This window comes from Primulina eburnea, chromosome 9, assembly GCF_022965805.1.
Source record: "Primulina eburnea isolate SZY01 chromosome 9, ASM2296580v1, whole genome shotgun sequence".
Taxonomy (NCBI): Eukaryota; Viridiplantae; Streptophyta; class Magnoliopsida; order Lamiales; family Gesneriaceae; genus Primulina; species Primulina eburnea.
In genome coordinates, this window is record NC_133109.1 from 7,091,903 (window position 1) to 7,114,175 (window position 22,273).

Here is a 22,273-nt window from a genome sequence, read left to right on the forward strand (position 1 = left end):
AATACTAAAAAGGCTATGTTTAAAATTTGGGATCAAAATAACGAGTTTTGGATTTATTCGGAATTTAATCGCCGCACGAAACGCTAATTAGCGAGTTAATTGAAAAGTCTAGTTTTAAGTATTATAAAATTATGAAAAATTAGGTTTAAGCTTAAATAATTATTATAAGTCTAAGTTTTTAATTTGGGAATTTTATATGAAGTTTTGGTTTAATTCGGGATTAAAACGCATTAATACGTCACATTTAAAGATTAATTTAAAAGTCATCGAATTAAGCTAAATAAAAATACGAAAAAATTCATATAAGCTTAATTAATTATTTGGGACATTTTAGAGTCATGAAACCAAGAAAAAAGTCGAAAACGAAAAATGTCGAGTCCAGGGGTAAAACGGTCTTTTTACACCTAGAAATTAGTAAAGGTCATGGCAGTGCCCGAAATGTTGTTTTCATGTTAAAAATGATATTTTTAAATGTTTATGAATTTCTCATGATTCAATTATGATTTTTAAATGTCTATTTGATTTTTATTATTTAAGAAGACATTTAAAATACATGTTGCATGCTTGGTTTCAAAAATGGAAAATGTAAATGTATTCATGATTTTTCTAAAGTGATGTGAAGGAAAAATGTTGAAGGATGTGAAGTGATTGTGACTAATTCGTTAATGGTGGCGACGTCGTGAGGGTTATGGTCCCAGTGGGAGCCCGACGATCGTGTTTCCATCATTGCGAATATGTGGTAACGGTTTTGTGGTAACGGAAGAATGGGAATATCGTGAGGGGAGAAGGCCCCAGAGGGAGCCTATTTATGGGAAAAGGCCCCAGAGGGAGCCCCGACGATCGTATTTCTATTCGATCATGTTAGGCTGAGGCTCAGTTGACCGGTGAGAGTGTCGCTGATGTCCCCGCCGCCCAGTACTGTGGTTTTATGTAGATGGATCCATCGTCATGTCATGTCATGTTGAGGAAAGTCACAATTAACGATCTGAATTCAACAGAGGAAAATGAAAAGGAAAATGTTTATGATCATGAAAAATGATTTATGTCATGTCATGTTGAGGAAAAAGGAAATTCATGTTTGCATGTCATGAAAATGTTTATATTTAAAGTTTTATGCATCATGAAAATGTTTACGAAAATGTTAATGTTTATGCATCTTCATGAAAACGATATTTTAAGTACAAGTATTTTTCACCGTTATATGTTGACTGTATTACGTATTACTCGTTATAAAGATTATGGTGTGTTGAGTCTTTAGACTCACTAGGTGTGATGGATGCAGGTTATCATGATAATGCTAATGGAGGTCTTGATGGTTGATCCGACTGGACTGAAGGTGCACATGACCCGAGGACCGACGCTAGTTTCCGCATATATGTTATGATTTATGTTAAAAGATTTTCATGACTTTTATAATGAGTTTGAGTGGTTTTTGAGAGGTTATAGTATGTGCTATACTTTTCAAATGTTATTTTTAGATTTAGAAAAATGTCAGTTGGTTGTTTATTTTGAAACGATGTCAAAAATATTTTATGAAATTTTATGGTTCGGCCGAATGCTATGTGAGGTTTTTTTAAAAAAAAAATATTTCTAGTACTTTTAAAGCAATAAGAGATGAGGACGTTTCAGCCATATAGTTACTTTTAAACAGAAAGAATATGGCAAGAGAGAATAATACTGATTTGGCCGAGGAGTTCATGAAGAAAGTGATAGCTGCAAGGAAGGAGGCAATTGAAGACAAGGTGCTGGAAAAGGCACTTGCTACCTGGACTAAGATCCAGGAGCTTCAGTCCGCCTTTGAAGGTGGGCTGGTGTCTTCCTCCAAGGAGCTATTAGCAATGGAGAAGTATTATCGACGTCTTCATAGTGCTGATAGCGCAGACGTCTTCTCTGAAGATGGCGTCTACCTACTCATGCTCTTAAAGGAGCAGATGACTCTGAAAAAGATTGCTTTTTCAGAGGAGTTTCTGCGTACCTCTTTTGGAGAGTTGTCCACTTGGTTGGCAATCTGGAGAGCGTACGTTAAAAAAGAAATAAAGAATGTACGCCCCCGCTTCTATCATTAATGAAGTTCTTATATTCTGATTATTGATTGTTTCTTTCGCTTAGATTTTATTGTCTGCAAACTAAAATTGAACAATCAAAAGAGAGGACTAAATCACAAACATCAATGGAATGAAGATAAAAAACAATTAATTTAAGTCTATCAATCCAAGTGTATTTCGAAAATAAGAAAACTTATTCTCAGGCAGAGGTTTCGTCAAGATATCTGCTGTTTGTTGATAAGTAGGGACATATTCCGGATGAATGTCCTTCTTCTGCACGTGATCTCTGATGAAATGATGTCTGATATCTATGTGCTTCGTTCTGGAATGATGTACTGGATTTTGTGTGATTGCAATGGCACTGGTGTTGTCATAGAAGATAGGTGATTCGGAGGCCTGAATTCCGTAGTCTTTTAATTATTGTTGCATCCATAGTATTTGAGAACAGCAGTTTCCAGCAGCCAGATATTCTGCTTCTGCAGTAGATGTGGCTATAGAAGTCTGCTTTTACTAAACCAGGAGATCGATCAGCCTATCACCAAAGAATTGACAGAAACCACTTGTGCTTTTCCTGTCTAATTTGCAACCTGCATAATCAGCATCTGAATATCCAATAAGATTGAACGATGAATCATTGGGATACCATAAGCCGACATTTTGAGTTCCTTTCAAGTACTTCAAAATACGTTTAGCAGCAATATAATGAGATTGTTTAGGGTTAGATTGAAATCTTGCACTAATACAAACAGCAAACAAATATCTGGTCTACTGGAAGTAAGATATAACAATGAGCCAATAAGACCACGATACTGAGTTACCTCTACTGGAATTCCACTTTCATCTTTATCAAGCTTGGTAGATGTGCTCATTGGAGTGGAAGCAGCAAAGCATGCTTCCATACCAAACTTTTTCAGAGCTCCTTAGTATACTTGGCTTGATTTATGAAAATTCCAGTATCAAGTTGTTTGATCTGTAATCCTATGAAGAATGTTAATTCTCCCATCATGCTCATTTCGAATTAATCCTGCATCAATTTAGCAAACTTTGCACATTGTTTGGGGTTAGTTGACCCAAAAATAATATCATCAACGTAAATCTGTACTAATATGATATGTTTATTCTTGACTAGAGTGAACAGAGTTTTGTCTACTGTCCCAATTGTAAAATCATGATTGACAAGAAATTGTGATAGAGTATCATACCACGCTCTAGGTGCCTGTTTTAGACCATACAAGGCTTTGTGTGATTTGAATACATGATGAGGTGAGAAATGATCAATAAAACCTGGAGGTTGTTCGACGTAGACCTTTTCTTGTAGTAGACCATTTAGAAAAGCACTCTTTACATCCATTTTGATAGACTTTGAAATTTTTGAAAGCAGCAAAGGCCAAAAATATTCTGATAGCTTCGAGCCTTGCTACTGGTGCGTAGGTTTCATCATAGTCTATTCCTTCTTCTTGTCTAAAACCTTGAGCCACCAGTCTTGCTTTATTTCTGATCACTGTGCCTTCTTCATTTAATTTGTTTCTGAATACCCACCGGGTTCCAATGACAGCTTGGTGAGATGGTCTAGGTACTAGAAACCAAATTTCGTTTCTTTTGAATTGGTTCAGCTCGTCTTGCGTAGCTTCAATCCAACTAGGATCCAGAAGGGCTTCTTCAATTTTCTTCGGTTCATCCTGAGAAATGAAAGCATCATGCATATATTCATTAATCATTTGCCTTCTAGTTCTCAAAGGCGCTGCTGATAACCAAAGAGGGAGGATGAGATTTTCTCAAAATAAAAGGGTTTAAAAGGATTTTTTCCAGATTTGATATATTTGGATTTATCTCTTCTGAACCAATAGCAGGTTCTGGATTATCAGCTGCTGGTACTGGTATGTCTAATATTTGTACTTCTGGTTCTGGTAATGGAATGTCTGGTTCTGGATTTTGAACATCTTTTATACTAGCTTCTGCATCATCTTCACTATCCAGTTCCAAGTGAATTTTGTCTAACCTATTACTCAAATTTGACATATTAGATATTTCAGGAGCACTGCTGTCCTCGTCAAAGACAACATGAACCGATTCTTCAACAGTAAGGTTCTATTATTGAAGATTCTGAAAACTTTGCTCACAGCAGAGTAACCAAAGAATAGTCTAGCATCTGATTTTGAATCAAATGCAGTTAAATAGTTTTTGCCATTATTGAGCACAAAGCATTTGCAGCCGAAAACATGAAAATAAGATATATTAGGCTTACTCCCTTTCCATATCTCATAAGGAGTCTGGTTATGCCTTATGTTGATCATTGTTCTGTTTTGCGTATAACATGTAGGGTTGATTGCTTCTGCCCAGAAGCGCTGAGAAATGTCCGCATCTGCTAGCATTGTTCTAGCAGCTTCTTTAAGGGTTCTGTTTCTCCTCTCAGCTACTCCGTTTTGTTGAGGCGTTCCGGCAGCTGAATATTCATGATGAATCCCCTGTTAATCTAAGTACAACTCAAGAATTCTGTTAGGTTACTCAGTACCCCGATCACTTCTGATTTTAATGACAGAAAAGGATTTTTCATTTTGAATCTTTTTCAGAAGCTTGATCAGGAGGCTACTGGTTTGATATTTTCCAGCAAGAAATATTACCCAAGTAAATCTAGAAAAATCATCAATAACAACAAGGGTATATTTCATTCCCCCTAAGCTCATGGTAGGGATTGTACCAAATAAGTCCATATGCAGCAATTCCAAACATCTTGAAGTTGATTTGCTACCTTTGTTCTTGAAGCTGGATCTTATCTGTATCCCAAGCTGACAAGCAGAACAAACATGATTCTTAACAAAATTAATGTCAGGCAAACCATCGACTATATTATGCTTTTTGAGATTGTTGATAGATTTGAAATTCAGATGATTCAACCTCTTGTGCCAGAGCCAATGTTTATCACTAAGAGAGGCAACTAAACATGTAGGAGCATTAACATGATCTAAGTTCCAAGAAACTCTGTAGGTGTTGCCCTCTCTCTTTCTAGTTAATAAAGTAGACTCAGCAGAATCTTTAACTATGCATGTCTGCTTCTGAAAAACTACAGAATAACCATTATCACACAGTTGACTAATGCTGATTAAATTATAACAGAGATTCTCAACCAGTAGTACGTCATTGATAGTTATGTTACCATGGATAATCTTATCCTTACCCACGGTTTTACTTTTTGAGTTGTCCCCAAAATTTATCTTTGGTCCAGTACCACTCATTACTTTGGAAAGTAGATTTTTCTGTCCAGTCATGTGTCTGGAACATCCACTGTCCAGATACCATGTTGATCTGCTTACTTTAGCTTTCTTTACCTGTTCCTGCAAACACAAATTTTAGTATCTGGTACCTAATCTACTTGGGTCCAACCTTATTAATCCCTTAGGAAGCCACATTTGTACAATTTTTGGTGATTTTGTACTTCAGGTATCCATAGAGGTGTGTGCAGCAGAGGGTCTATTATTTCTATGCATCTCAGAATGTTGTTCTTCCCTTTTGTTCCTTTTGTCTAGCCTGTATCTCTTCTGAACAGGTCTAGAATTATAGTACTGGTAGTTTTGTAGTGCCCGAATTCAGTACACGTATAACTCATGCATTTATTTAATTAATAAAGTATTTATTTAATTTTAGAACGAGTCTTAGTAGTGCATGATCTATTTAAATGCATTATTTAAAATTAATTATGTTTATGTGATGCACGTTAAAATGTTTTTCAACTTTCATGTTTCAGGCGATTACCCGAGGCGGGATCGAGGAAAAGACCGATGACGATTTTGGCAATTTAAAACACGGTATTTTTATTTTAAGTGGAGGATGGGGAATTTTAAAGGATTTACTAAGTTTTAGTATTTTAAAGTCTTATTTAGGTGTTGAGTGATTTAAGAGTTTAAAACTTTTAAAATTGGTGTGTAATTATTTTAATTGAAGAGTTTGATTAAATTAGTGTGTGCTAACCTTTTTGTAGTATTTTAATTGGTTAACTTAGCACTAATTTCTCCTAATTAAAAACCCACACACACGTTACATACACTCACATACACTTACACATTTTTACGCACAATAAAACACACAACACACCCTACACATCTTATTTTCAGATTTTTAATAAGAGAGAAAACCTAGGGTTCTTCCTCAAGTGAGCAGCCGCCCCTCCCCTTCAGTTCCAGCAAAGTTTTTGTTGAATTTCCTTCAAATAAAATCGTGCCACGTTCGTCCCGGATCGACCCTCACTCCGTTTCCGCTTCAGTATCGTCGTTACGGTATTTTAAATATCAAAGACACGTATAATCTTTCTTTTGCTGCATCGATCATATCATATTATGTGTTGCGCTGTTTTATGCGTAAAAATATATGTGACGTTCGTTGTTTGAGCGGAAAATAGTTTGGATCAGTTTTGAGATAATTTTAGATCTGAAAACTCGCTTTTGCTGTCATTTATAAAATTGCGATTTTTTGGTCGTGAGTCTGAGAAAACTTTCAACATGAAAATTGTAGAAATTTTTGATACCTTCGATTTGACAGTAAATTCAAAATATTTGGATAAAAATTGAGTGAGTTATGGCTTTTTTTGTAAGACAGCTAAAACTGCGTTTTTCAGAAAATTATGTATTGATGCGTTCTTGAAGTTTAATTGTTGCAGGATTCGTTGGGGATTGACGGGTGAATGTTACTGTGTCTAGGTATGTTTATCATGTTGTTGGGATGTATACTGAGGTGTCGTTTCACGTCGTTAGGCTCTTGGGAGAATGAGTAGCCTTGTGAACCATTTTCTGTCAAAAGTTTTGTTTAAGGGTTTTTGAGTTATTTGGGATATTTGGTTGTTTTGGGGACAATTGTATAGGCTCAAGTCATTGATTTAGTATCCTAAGATGGTCTCTTGGTGCCGATTAATGATCTGTACAATCGAGTCTAGACTGTTAAACAAAACCTGTTCAGAATTTTCGGGTGTTGGCTTGTCCCGCAGGTACACGAACCCGCGGACGGACCCTGGCACGGGGTCCGTGCCTTTTTTTCTCCGTGATGCCATTTCAGCATGCCAACACGGACCCCCACACGGACCCTGGCACGGGGTCCGTGCCTTTGCTTTCCTTCGATGTGGCAATCAACCGAGTCTACACGGACCCTTTGACGGACCCTGACACGGGGTCCGTGTCCCTTCCTTTTGTTGGTCCTTCCTTTGCGCAAACACACGGACCCAAACACGGACCCGGACCCGGGGTCCGTGTACTTATTGTTTTGGGAAAAACATAATTGTTTGTTTTGGGGTTTCATATGATGGTTTAGTACACTGATTTAAATGAGGTCAAGTCCCGAGAGTTTTAGAACGTCTTAAGTTGTTTATGGGGTTTGGTGGTGAGCAAGTGTACTTACGTCTAAGCAATGCAAGTTAAGTACTTAAAATTCATTTAGTATGTGCACCAACGGCCCTGATCGAAGTCCACCGAATCCCTCAACGCCAAGTAAGTATGTTCGACCTACAAGAAAATATTTTTAAATTTTTGAGATATGCTGAATGTCTTGTGACCAATTTATGAATGGGTTTGGAAGTCGGTGAACGTGGCCGAGAACCTCTCCACCCCGTTAAATCATGAACGGGTTTAGATCGTGATCGGAAAGCGTTAAATCATAAACATGGACCAATCAGCCCATTAAATTATTAATGGGGATCTCATGTATGTGGCAGTAGATACGTCCCTGTCATCCCGGTACTGTGGTTTAGTTTGATCTGGCGATTATGTTATGGGTCACTTGCTTTGAAACATTCTCTATGCAAAATTATGAAGTTCATGTATGTTCAAGTATGTACCATTATGCAAGCATGTTTATGAAAAGCTTTCACGTTGTGACACGTCTATGTTATGTACATATGTTCAGTTTAGTGCTAGTTCAAGTTTCAAGTATGTATGTCCTATTTTAAAGTTGTGTGTGGTTTTATTACGTAATACTCGTTATACGTGTTGAGTCTTTAGACTCACTAGACTTGATGGATGCAGGTGAGGATGTTTATGAGGAGACAGGAGGGGGGACCAAGGAGCAGGCTTGGACTGAGCGGGAGGGTAAACCCGAGGACCGCCCACGTTATTTTTACGATTTTTATGCAGTTTAAAATACTCTGATTTGATGTGGGTTACAATGTTTGAAACTAGCATTTTGTCAACAAATTTAATTGGTGAATGGACGATGTAGTGACGACCGTATTGCTTTTATTTTCGTATTCCAAAAAATTTTTAATCATTCGGCGAATTTTAGTAATAAAAAGTACGGTACGTTACAGTTGGTATCAGAGCGGTGTTCTTGTAAATGGTTATGCCTACTGCCAGTCGCAAGAAGCTCACGAAGTCGCACCTCAAGTCTGTAAGTTTTAATGTGTCAAATTATGTTATGTAGTAAGCATTAAGTTCTGATTTCAGCATGTGCATATTTTACAGTTCAAGTACGTGTATCTTCTGTTTTTTATATCATGTTCATGCATGTGGACTTACGTGTTGGGTAAATTATTGGAACAATATGCCTCCTAGACGTGTAATTGACCGTGGAGCAAGGGAAGAGGGCCAAGAGCCTCGATGTGAGGAGAGGACCAATCCTCCACCCCCACCCCCAGACATTCAGGCACAGATGCTTGCAGGAATGACTCAGTTCTTCGAACAGTTTGCGGGGAACCAGGCTGCAGTTGATGCAGGGGCGAGGCCTCGACCTGAGGCAGTGTACGAGAGGTTTAGGAGGATGAATCCTAAGGATTTTTCTGGTACCACAGACCCGATGATAGCTGAGGGATGGATTAAGTCAATCGAGGTAATCTTCGACTTCATGGAACTGACCGATGCAGATAGGGTCAGGTGTGCCACGTTCCTTCTGACAGGGGACGTCAGACTGTGGTGGGAGAGCGCATCAGTGGCAGTCAACTTGCAGGTGCTGCCTTGGAATGGTTTCAAGAAGGTCTTTTACTCCAAGTACTTCACTGAGGAAGTACTCTCTCGCCTAACCAGCGAGTTTATGACACATCGTCAGGGTGACAATAGTGTTGCAGATTTTGTTAGGAAGTTTGAGAGAGGGTGTCACTTTGTACCCCTCATTGCGAATGATGTCCAGGCAAAGTTGAGGCATTTCCTGAATGGTTTGCGGCCGATCTTGCGCCGTGACGTCCGAGTAGCTGGTCCTACTAGCTATGCAATCGCCGTATCTATAGCATTGGCAGCAGAGCAGGATCTGAGGGATATCGAGATGGACAGGCAGGGCAAGAGGCCCTATAAGGCACCACCGCAACACCAGCAGCAGCAGCATCAGAGACCTCAGTTTAAGAGGTCGTTTCAGGGGCCGCCAGGGAAGAAGCCATGTTAAGGACCGCCAAAGGGCAAGGGTCCAATACAGCAGCAGATGGCGTCTCAGAAACCCGGGAATTTCCCAGTGTGTCAGAAATGTAATCGCCAGCATCCCGGACCATGCTTATGGGGATCCGAAAAATGTTTTAAATGTGGGGCCAGTGACCACATGCTAAAGGAGTGCCCACAGTGGAAGCAGCCAACCCAGGACAGAGTGTTCGCCATGCATGCACACGAGGCGAACACGGATACTACACTGTTAACCGGTAACTTGTTTAATTCAGTATAGTATTAAATTCTTGCCTTGCATGTTGAAATTTCATTTGGGATTATTAGAGTGATAGTGATATTTTGTGGGATTTGGAATAATAATTTTTTTTTGCTATGTTTGAGGTTAATGTTAGAATTTTTGGGATATAAGTTTGTGTTGTGCTAACGTCTCTCAGGATATATTTTCATTAAGAGATTAGCCACTCAGGCCTTGATAGATTCAGGAGCCACCCATTCTTTCATTTCGGAAACATTTTCTATTCACTTGGATATCAAGACCATTGGACTCGACGTGAATTATTCTGTGACTGTCCCATCAAGGGAAGAACTGTCAGCTACTAGTGTGGTCAGAGACATTGATCTAGAATTGCACGGCCTCCTGGTGCATGCTGATTTGATCGTCTTGCCGATGCCAGAATTCGACATTATTTTAGGAATGGACTGGCTGACGAGGAACAGAGTTCTGATTGGCTTTCAGAAGAGGTCAGTATTGGTTAGACCACCGGGCATGGAGCAGTTTCTTTTTGAACTAGCCAGGTGGAGAAGTTTCCCTCGCATGATCTCTTGCATGCAGGCTAGGAGACTTATTTCTAAGGGGTGTCAGGCCTTCTTGGCCAGCATTATTTCTGCACCTGACATGCCCACTCCGTCTTTATCAGAGGTGCCAGTAGTCAGAGACTTCCCAGACGTCTTTCCTGATGACGTCACAGGCCTTCCACGAGAGAGAGAGGTGGAGTTTGCAATCGATCTTATGCCAGGCACTGTGCCAATCTCTAAGGCACCGTACCGATTAGCTCCAGCTGAAATGTTAGAACTCAAGCAGCAGATTCATCTAAGCTCGGGTTAGGCGCAGTATTGATGCAGCAGGGCCGGGTTATAGCTTATGCTTCCAGGCAGTTGAAGGTGCATGTAGCGTCCCATATTCGACGACTGTCCTCACTGTACCAAGACTAGTCTTTCCAGCGTGCTTATGTCCTCACTCACACGCACCCTAGGAAACTTCCCAGGAGGTCACCCATCCCAAAATTGCCCCAAGTCAAGCACGCTTAACTTTGGAGTTCTTATGTGATGAGCTACCGAAAAGAAGATGCACATTCGTGATATGAGTAGTATCAATCAAATCTTTTAAGCCATCTTCAACTGTACACTCCATTACATTGAACAGTCTCAGAATCCCTCTCTTTCCAGTGTGAGAACGGTTCATTCATGTTCCCTCCACCTAGAAGCCTGCCAGGAGCCGCTCATTGTCCGTGCCACCTCATGGCACCGGCGATCACCCCCCGCCCTCTTCAGCCCCGGGCCTCACAGTGCATGAGAAGAATTACCCGACGCATGACTTAGAATTAGCAGTTGTTGTCTTTGCGTTAAAGATTTGGAGGCACTACTTGTACGACGAGAAATTCCAGATTTTCACGGATCACAAGAGTCTCAAGTATTTCTTCACACAAAAAGAACTGAATATGAGGCAGAGACAGTGGTTAGAGTTGGTGAAGGACTTTGACTGCGAGATTAGCTACCATCCGGGAAAGGCTAATGTCGTCGCAGACGCTTTGAGCAGGAAAGTGGCAGTTGTAGCACAGTTGTCAGTGCAGAAACCTCTTCAGTCTGAGATTCAGATGTTTGACTTAGAATTTTACCGCAAGGACAGAGCTCCAAGGGTGTCTAATCTGACAGTCCAATCTTCCTTGCAAGACCGTATTCGTGCGGGCCAGCCTTCAGATGAGCAGTTGCAGAAGTGGAGGCTGAAGGATGAGGCCAAGGATAGTGTACTCTACACAGTGTCAGATTGTATTGTGAGATACAGAGGTAGAATGTGGGTGCCTAGTGTTGATTCGATCAGAGAGGATATTCTGACAGAGGCACACGCATCTCCGTATTCTATTCACCCAGGAGGTACCAAGATGTACAAGGACCTACAGATTTTGTATTGGTGGCCAGGGATGAAGAGAGACATCCGCAGATTTGTGTCTGAATGCCTCACTTGTCAGCAGGTGAAGGCAGAGCATCAGAGGCCAGCAGGATTTATTAAGCCACTCCCCATCCCAGATTGAAAATGGGAGAATATTACAATGGACTTTGTGGTTGGTTTGCCGAGGTCAGTCAGATGATCGAATTCTATTTGGGTTATAGTGGACCGACTCACTAAGTCGGCGCATTTCTTGCCCGTGAAGACGACTTTCTCCATAACGCAGTACGCGGAGCTTTATATCCGGGAGATTGTTCGATAACATGAAATCCCTGTTTCTATCGTGTCCAACAGGGACCCGAGATTTACATCGTCCTTTTGGAAGAGCCTACATGCAGCCATGGGGATGAAGTTGCTTTTCAGTATCGCACCCGCAGACAGATGGACAGTCTAAGCGAGTGATTCAAATTTTGGAGGATCTATTGCGAGCGTGTATGATCGATTTCCAGGGGACTTGGGAATCAAAACTACCTCTAGTGAAGTTCACATAAAACAACAGTTTTCAATCATCGATAGATATGGCTCTGAAATGTCTGCCCTTTTTATTGCTGTAAAAGTATTAGAATTTTTTTTCCCCAAAGATTTCGGCAAACATAGATAACACGTGAAAATATTTTGCCCTTTTTAAAATAAAAGCTCAACAAACTAGCATTTAAAAATTCAAGTAAAATAGTCGTAAAGTAAAATCGTCTACTGTTTTACCAAACCTAAAAAGCAATAAATTAAAAAGTAAAGCCCATACTAAACCTCTCAAAAATCTCTCAAAAGCATAATTAAATAATCTTAAAAATCTTTAACTTAAATCATTGATAGGCTCGTAATAGTTTGCATTTTTGTTGTCATATCTCTCATTGTTACCACTTTCAACGTGCTTAATTGACACATTTTTGTGTGATTTTAATGTAGGGTGAAGTTTTCTGTTCTTGCGATAAATTTGGGCTAAAAATGGTGATTTTATATCATAATTAAAGTTGTCGATATGATCTTAGTGGAAGACGTGGAGCAGAAAAATTCAGAAGATGTTTTTGCATAAGGCGTGATCACGCCTTGTAACTACTCTTCTACTGCTTATGATTAGATTTTATTTTTGAATACTGGGCTTTTAGACTTTTGGGCCCATTAATCTTTTATTTTTTTTGATGACCTACACTATCTACACATAAGGGAGGCGGCAGAGAAGAATTCCTCCAACCAATCTCCAACAGCTCTCGTGAAGTGAAGAAAAAAGGGGCGCAAGGCTAAGTTTCATTTTTATTCAAGGGATAATTTTACTATTTCGATTTATCACTATGAGGCTTTTTGCACTTTAATTTATTATTTTTGTTTGCCTAGGTATTTGTTGATTTATTATTTAATTATATGAATGTTATATGTCAATTAATCTGACAATTTAATTTGATGTATGATTTTCTACTGCTATCCATGAATTCAGTGATCCGTAATTGTCATGAACGATTGGTACATGAGTAGCGATAGATTAGGTGTGTTGTGCTATCATAACATATTTAATCTAAATAAATCAACGAAACTCGATCTATCAATTGCAGCTATCTCGGTTGTTAGATTTAGGATTAATTGTTTTCACAAAACGAAAATGCTATTTTTAATTAATATGGAACGCTATCGTGCCCAGTTAGTTATTAATAAGTTTTGACTGGATGCTGGGTTCGGTCAATTATTTTAGGAAAACACAAGAATTTTAGCGGCTATCCCTATAATTCTAAAATTAATTGCTTGTAATTGCATGAATAAATATATGTTAGCCGATGAACAGTGATACAATTGAATAGTAGAAATCCCTTGAATCGAGCTTGGTAATATTAATTTACATTTAATTAGTTTTTCATCTTGATTTTTTATTTCTTCTTGCATGTTAAATTAGTTCTAGTATTTTATTTAATTCATATCCAAAATCCCCCCTTTATTTGCATTTTTCTCGAAAGAAATAAATCTCCCGTTCCCTGTGGATTCGACCCTGCTCATCATTACGCTAATTTTATTTAGAGAGTAGGAATTTAAGTTTGGTGGCAGAACGACAGCACACCAAATTTTGGCGCCGTTGCCGGGGAACGGTGCAAGGTTAGATTTTTCGAGTTTTGTTATTATTTTTTTTACGTCTCATTCTTCTTGTACAGGTGATTCATCAAGAAAAGAAGAATTTGAGAATCTTTTTGTTGTGAAATACTTTGAGATGTTTCATCGACAAGTATTCACAAGTTTTGCCCAACAAAACAGAGAACCATTCTACGCAGCATGGGAGAGATTCAATAATTTAGTAACAACATTCAGGAATCATGATTTTTCTAACTATGTTCTTATTAGACTTTTTCTTAAAGGTTTGGATGCAATTACACGAAGATGGGTATTTAATGGAGCACTAACAAATGGTAGTCCACTACTTAGTCGACCTGAAGACGGTGTGATATATTTGCTAAATGATATGGCCGACTTTGACTACCATCAATATTGGAATCCTTCGCTGCAGAGTTGGAGCCACCAATACCCTCCAGAAATTAGCCAATCTGATTTTACAGACCAACCTTTCGAGCATCAAGAAGATGATGGATATAGTCTTGAAATAATCATAAGTCGATTGAATTCTATGGTAAACAAGCGCGTGGCATTGAATGAGGAAACTGTTGAGCCTCAGTCTGAAGAAGTTTTGAAAGAAATATCACACGAAGATGAGGCACCAATGAAGTTGAGAGATGAACAAGCTCCTGAGACTATCGATTTGAGCTCGTCGATAATATTATCGTACATACATCTAGGGGATCCTTGTTTTTCTCCATTGCCGATTTCAACAGATTTTGTTCTTGAAGAGCCAACGATGATACTCTCATCTCATGCCTATTATTTAAAGTCACGTTTTGTTGAGGAGACGAGCTTATATTGCATATATCAAGCCAAACTTGAGGGCACATGGAACCAAGACCCATATATGGTGTCATATGACACGTACTTTGGGCGTCAGCCGCTCTTTGAATGAGAGTTTTTGAGGGTCAAGCCGACGACTAAAAATCAAGCGCTTTTGGGAGGCAACCCAAATTTTTTGTTCTTATTATTTTTAATTTCTTTTATTTTTATTTTTTTCAAATAGTACAATTTTTGTTACCTTTGTGCAGAAGATGTCTTCTAACAAGGCGTGATCACGCCTTACAAGAATATCACTTCTGCACCAAAAAAAAAAAAAAAAATTGCCCTAAACACAGTAGATGTCTTTTGACAAGGCGTGGTCACGCCTTGTCCGAAACCATCTTCTGAAAAAAAAATTATTATAATAAAAAAAAATTTCCTTATACGCAGTAGATGTTTTCTAACAAGGCGTGATCACGCCTTGTGAGAAAACATCTTCTGATTTTTGAAAGAAAAAAAAAACAGATTTTTTTTTTTGTTTTTGTTTTTTCTAACCCTATTTGTTCTCACCCCCTTTCACATCTTCTCCCGCAGGATTTGTCAACACCGCCACAACAATAGAAAGCTTTGCTCCACGATGTCCAACAATTTTCAGGGGAGTTTTCTAACTTCTTTTGGGTTTTTACTGTCTATGTTGTGCATTTAATTTTTGTGTCATCGAGGACATTGCCACATATAGGTATGGGAGGGGTATATAGCCTTATTTCTCGTTTCAAGTTCTATTTTTTTCAATTTTTTTTTTTGCATGTTTATTCGAGAAAAAAAAATAAAGAAGAAAGAGAGGAGGGAGTCCGGCAAAATGAATTTGTTTGATCCATAAAGCATCTAGTGTTTATTCTTTATCTCTCTCATTTGAATCTTGAATGCCTCTGATGCGAGTCTATGAAAAAAAACTGATGTCTTCTTTGTGTGCAACTGATTTTGCATTCTTACTGCTACATTTATGGGAAATTGCTCTTGATGATGTGTTGAAATGACAAGTGTATGGGGTCTAACACACATACCATTTTTTTGTGTGAGCTTTGGGCCTATGAGCAATCATCATATCATGCTCCAATTTTTTCTTGATTGTGTGTTAGTCATACATTGTTTATTTTTCTAGAACTTGCATTGTTATACATGTCTTTGTTGATACCTTGTGATGGATTAGGTGCATAAACAAAGTAAAGGGCATTAGGTTCAAACCATTTTCTTTCGCATCATCTTAGCCGTTCTTTGAGCCTACCCTGATTCATTTACCCTTAGTGAGCCAAGTTCGAGCCTGAGCCTATTTGTTGGAAAATAACCACGTTACAAGCCATGATAAATCCTTTTTGTTGGTTAATTCATTCACTTGGTAGAGGATATGATATATTTGCAAGCTTATGGTAAAAATTTTCAGTGTTTTGACATGAGAGCTTCTTGATACATACCTAGACACTTACGAGTGAAATGAGCGAATCTTGTGAGGAGTGTTTGGACTCTATGCGTTTTTATTTCTACACATTCGGATGGAAGCAATTGCTCATGATGTTGGTAGTCAGATGCACAACAATTAAATTTCTTTGTTGCATGAAAAAAATATTTTACGGACAAGTAAATGAAGCAGAAAGAGGATAATGAGCTGGGACAATGAATTGAACTCTTTTATGCTTGAGGACAAGCATGGTTTAGGTGTGGGAGATTTGATAGGCTCGTAATAGTTTGAATTTTTGTTGTCATATCTCTCATTTTTACCACTTTCAACGTGCTTAATTGACACATTTTTGTGTGATTTTAATGTAGGGTGAAGTTTTCTGTTCTTGCGATAAATTTGGGCTAAAAAGGGTGATTTTATATCATAATTAAAGTTGCCGATATGATCTTAGTGGAAGACGTGGAGCAGAAAAATTCAGAAGATGTTTTTGCATAAGGCGTGATCACGCCTTGTGACTACTCTTCTACTGCTTATGATTAGGTTTTATTTTTGAATATTGGGCTTTTAGACTTTTGGGCCCATTAATCTTTTATTTTTTTTGATGACCTACACCATCTACACATAAGGGAGGCGGCAGAGAAGAATTCCTCCAACCAATCTCCAACAGCTCTCGTGAAGTGAAGAAAAAAGGGGCGCAAGGCTAAGTTTCATTTTTATTCAAGGGATAATTTTACTATTTCGATTTATCACTATGAGGCTTTTTGCACTTTAATTTATTATTTTTGTTTGCCTAGGTATTTGTTGATTTATTATTTAATTATATGAATGTTATATGTCAATTAATCTGATAATTTAATTTGATGTATGATTTTCTAATGCTATCCATGAATTCAGTGATCCGTAATTGTCATGAACGATTGGTACATGAGTAGCGATAGATTAGGTGTGTTGTGCTATCATAACATATTTAATCTAAATAAATCAACGAAACTCGATCTATCAATTGCAGCTATCTCGATTGTTAGATTTTAGGATTAACTGTTTTCACAAAACGAAATGCTATCTTTAATTAATATGGAACGCTATCGTGCCCAGTTAATTATTAATAAGTTTTGACTGGATGCTGGGTTCGGTCAATTATTTTAGGAAAACACAAGAATTTTAGCGGCTATCCCTATAATTCTAAAGTTAATTGCTTGTAATTGCATGAATAAATATATGTTAGCCGATGAACAGTGATACAATTGAATAGTAGAAATCCCTTGAATCGAGCTTCGTAATATTAATTTCCATTTAATTAGTTTTTCATCTTGATTTGTTATTTCTTCTTGCATGTTAAATTAGTTCTAGTATTTTATTTAATTCATATCCAAAATCCCCCCTTTATTTGCATTTTGCTCGAAAGAAATAAATCTCCCGTTCCTTGTGGATTCGACCCTGCTCATCATTACGCTAATTTTATTTAGAGAGTAGGAATTTAAGTTTGGTGGCACAACGACAGCACACCAATCATAAAGCATAATGCGGAAAATGTAGCGCTGGTCCTCGGGTTGTGTGCACCTTCAGTCCAGTCTAATCATCCGTCAAGTCCTCCTACATCCTCACCTGCATCCATCACACCTAGTGAGTCTAAAGACTCAACACACCATAATCTTGATAACAAGTAATACGTATAAAATCACATGCAACAGTGAAAAATACTTGTACTTAAATATCGTTTTCATGAAGATGCGTAAAATTTAAATATGAACATTTTCGTAAACATTTTCATGATATGTATAACATAAACCCTAACTTTTTCTTTTTCCTCAACATGACATGACATAAAACCTTTAACATGATCATAAACATTTTCCTTTTCCTTTTCCTTTTTTGAATTCAGATCGTTAATTGTGACTTTCCTCAACATGAGATGACATGACGATGGATCCATCTACATATAACCATAGAACTGGGCGGCGGGAACATCAGCGACACTCTCACCCGTCAACTGAGTCTTGGCCTATCATTATCGGATAGAAATACGATCGTCGGGGCTCCCTCTGGTGCTTTTCCCATAAATGGGCTCCCTCTGGGGCCTTCTCCCCTCACGACATTCTCATTCTTACCTCAAACCTTATAACCTCATATTCGCAACAATGGGAACACGATCGTCAGGCTCCCACTGGGACCATAACCCTCACGATGTCGCCATCATTAACGAATTAGTCACAATCACTTCACTTCCTTCAACGTTTTTCATTCACATTACTTTATAAAAATCGTGAATAATATTTACATTTTTCATTTTGAAACCAAGCATACAACATGTATTTTAAATGTCTTCTTAAAATCGTAAAAATCCCTTAGACATTTAGAATCATAATTATATCATGAGAAATTCATAAACATTTAAAAATAATCATATTTCCATAAAAACAGCATTTCGGGCACTGCCATGACCTATACTAATTTCTCGGTGTAAAAAGACCGTGTTACCCCTGGACTCGACATTTTACGATTTCAACTTTTTTCTTGATTTCATGACTCTAACATGTCCCCAATAATTATTTAAGCCTACAAGAATTTTTTCATATTTTTATTTGGCATAATTCGATGACTTTTAAATTTATCTTTAAATATAACGTTTTTAATGCGTTTTAATCCCGAATTAAACCAAACTTTCATATAAAATTCCCAAATTAAAAACTTATACTTATAATTATTATTTAAGCTTAAAACTAATTTTTCATAATTTTATAAATCTTAAAACTAGGCTTTTCAATTAACTCGTTAATTGATGTTTCGTGCGGCGATTAAATTCCGAATAAATCCAAAACTCGTTATTTTGATCCCAATTTTAAACATAACATTTTTAAAATTTATTCTACCCTTCCAAATCATGAGCCACCCCCGTGGACCGATGGATCTATTTTTAGTCTTTTAATTTTCGTTTTTGACCCTTTATCGAACGCACCGAGCCATCTCCTAATTTACTCGAGCCACGCCCGAGCCACGCCTGAGCCAAAACCTAGCCAACTCATCTAGGGACCCTACTGTGCAAGCCCAGCCTGAAAAACCAGCCTTGGTCCGCCCAAAACACTTCTGAAACTTGGCCCAAAAACATGCACCTGTTGTGTGTGTAAACACATCTTGATTTTGCTGAATGTGTTCTTATCAAGAGTTTTGTAAAGAATGTCCTTCACGACATTATCAAGATTGGCTTTCTTCTTATCTTCGCCAGTCCATTCGTTTCGTGGTTTTTCAACCATTTGAGGTGCACCCTCAGTAACAGCAATAGTTGTATTTGGCTTTAAGATCTTTAATGGTCCGTCTGTGATGACATACCACATGTCATCATCCTGCGCTGCAAGGTGAGCTTGCATATGGATCTTCCAATCATCAAAATCTTCTTTCGAGAACATGGGAACCTTGCTGAAGTGTGCCATCTGTATGTATTTTCAGGGACAAGAATAACCTGCTCTGATACCAATTGTTGGGGATCGAGGAAGAGTTTCGAGGGGGGGTGAATGAACTCTTCTCCAATTTCTTCTTTTCTTTCTCGGATAAAGAAGGTGCTAGAATCCTGTTAGAGATAGTAGATGATCTTGTCGTGAATACTTTCAACAGATTACAATATTAAGTGCGGAAACAATCCGATGGAGTGAATGAAAATAGTAATATCAGTAGACAGCAATTGTTTATGTAAGTTCGAAGATAAAGTCTTCTACGTCTCTCCTTCTTCTGTTTCCAGAAGGTATCACTAAAAGACTTTGGATTTTACAGTACAACTCTTGTACACACCCACTTCAGCAGGGCTTACCATTTGCCTACTAAAACTCTTAGTTACTCGACACAGTGAAAATACGATACAACAAAGTTCTGAAAAGACTCTTTTCAGATTACAAACTCTTCTTGATAAAATATGAGTACAATGAATAATTATGAAGAGTGTAAGAAACAGTAGCACAAAAAGATCTCAATAGATCAGATATCTGTTATGAAGCGTGTGCTACTTTTATTTATGTTGAACTCGAAGATATCAAAGATTCGTGGTTTTCTTGTTTTGTGAAATACAATTGATTCTTGAGAAAGATTCAGCGCTGTCTTCTATATGGGTTTGTTCCATATATATAGGTGACTGAGTTCAACGTCTATAATCAGAAAATATCTTCTGACTTCTGATAGAATCAGCTTTATTACCGAAATAGGTTCCTGCAGAAAAGCTATAAAACAATCAGTCCTGTTTTATACTAAAATCGGTAAAGCGAATTAAATGACTTTGTACAGTAATTAAGGCTACAATTAATACTAGTACTAGGTGACCCTTAACGGTAACATTTAAGATTAGTTAGTTAGAAAACATCTTCTTCTGTTTCTGATATTCTATCCGTTCTACTGCTTCTGTATTTGACACAGTGCTTTTCATATTGTCTACTGTTCTTAACGAATGCTGATGGTTTTTATTTTCATCGCCACAATTAATTTAGGACTATCACAAAGAAATCGTGAAGCCGGGCATGCAAGGCTCTTCAATGATTATTTCTCCACAAACCCGATGTATCCAGATCAAATATTTCGAAGACGATTTCGCATGTGAAGAGATTTATTCTTTCGAATAGTGAATGCACTTGAGAGTCGTTCACTATATTTTCAGCAAAGGGACGATGCTGCGAGAATAAAAAACTTGTCACCACTACAAAAATGTATGGCTGCAATTCTTCAATTGGCATATGGAGCCCCGGCCGACCATATTGACGAGTACCTACGCATGGGTGAATCAACTGTTATCAAGTGTCTTTTCAAGTTCTGCGGATATGTGGTTGAACTATTTAGTGATCGATATTTGAAAAGGTCAAATGTCATTGATGTTCAACGTCTTCTTCAAATGAATGATGACAGGCACGGGTTCCCTGGAATGTTGGGCAGCCTTGAGTGCATGCTGCACTGAGAATGGAAAAATTGCCCACTTTCTTGGAAAGACCAGTTTACAAGAGGCCATGGGTCACCAACAATCGTACTTGAAACGGTCTCATCTCAAGACTTGTGGATATGACATGCATTCTTTGGTGTCGCCGGTTCACGTAATGATCTTAACGTGTTGTACGAATCTCCCATGTTCAATAACATCTTGCAAGGGAATGCCCCAGAGATTAATTTCATGGACAACAAGACTCATTATACGAAGGGGTATTTAACATATTAAATATATCCGGAATGAGCCACTTTCGTTAAGGCTTTTTCTTGCCCGGAGGATCCAAAAAGCAGGCTTGTTAAGGAAAGACAAGAGTATGCAAGAAAATATGTTGAACGAGCATTTGAGGTGCCCCAAGCTCGATGGGCAATTGGCAGAGGTCCAGCTCGTTACTGGTACAGAAAAAAAGTTAAAACATATTATGTTAGCATGCATTATTTTACATAACACGATTGTTGAAGATGAGGGGGTTCACGTGATAAATTGGTACAACGATGAAGATGACGAACCAGCACAACTCGTCCAGGGCTCAAACCAAGGATTTCATGAATATCTCCGAACAAATTCCGAAATACGTGATACTCATGTGCATCACCAACTTCGTGCCGACTTAGTGGAACATATTTGATCACAATACAACAACAACTCTTGAATTAGTATTTTACATTTTCTCTTACATAATTTATATGTTTTTTCAATTTTTATGCAAGTGTTATTTATTTTTATATGTTGTACTGTTTCATTTTAAGTTTATAATAAAATTTAATTTTAAATAAATGACACTTAGAAAATAAGATAAAATTACCTACTAAATATATAAAAACGTATTATTATTTATATAAAATAATAATATTTTAAATTTTGTAAATAATTTGAAATCAAATTTATTTACTTTTAAATAAAAATAAGATGAATGAGTGGACAGCGGGACCTACAAATAATGAAAGTTAATGTTAAAATGAATGTAGGAGAATAGACGTGTTAATATAATGTGTATGTGACATATGGAACCTACGATTTTTTTATGAGGTGGTGTGTGTTATAATGGTAACGAATGTGGATGCCCTTAGCAAATTGTCTATAAATTATCCTATATTTAAATATATGTATATAATATAAGAAGCATTAATCCAAATCTTGTTTTTCAAGAACGTTCGAATACTTTCAAATTTGCATTATTTCATGTCAGTATATTGTAAATTTTGATAAATTTCTTGTAATAAATGTTTGATTTTATAATAAGCTCCTAATATTTTTATAACAATACTATAAATTTCCAAAAAGATATGATTTTGTACAGTATTAATACTATTTACAAATAAGATTCTTTTTGGAATTTTTTTTATTTATACTAAAAAAACGCTCACACGGAAAAGTGAGATTTTAGTAATTAGA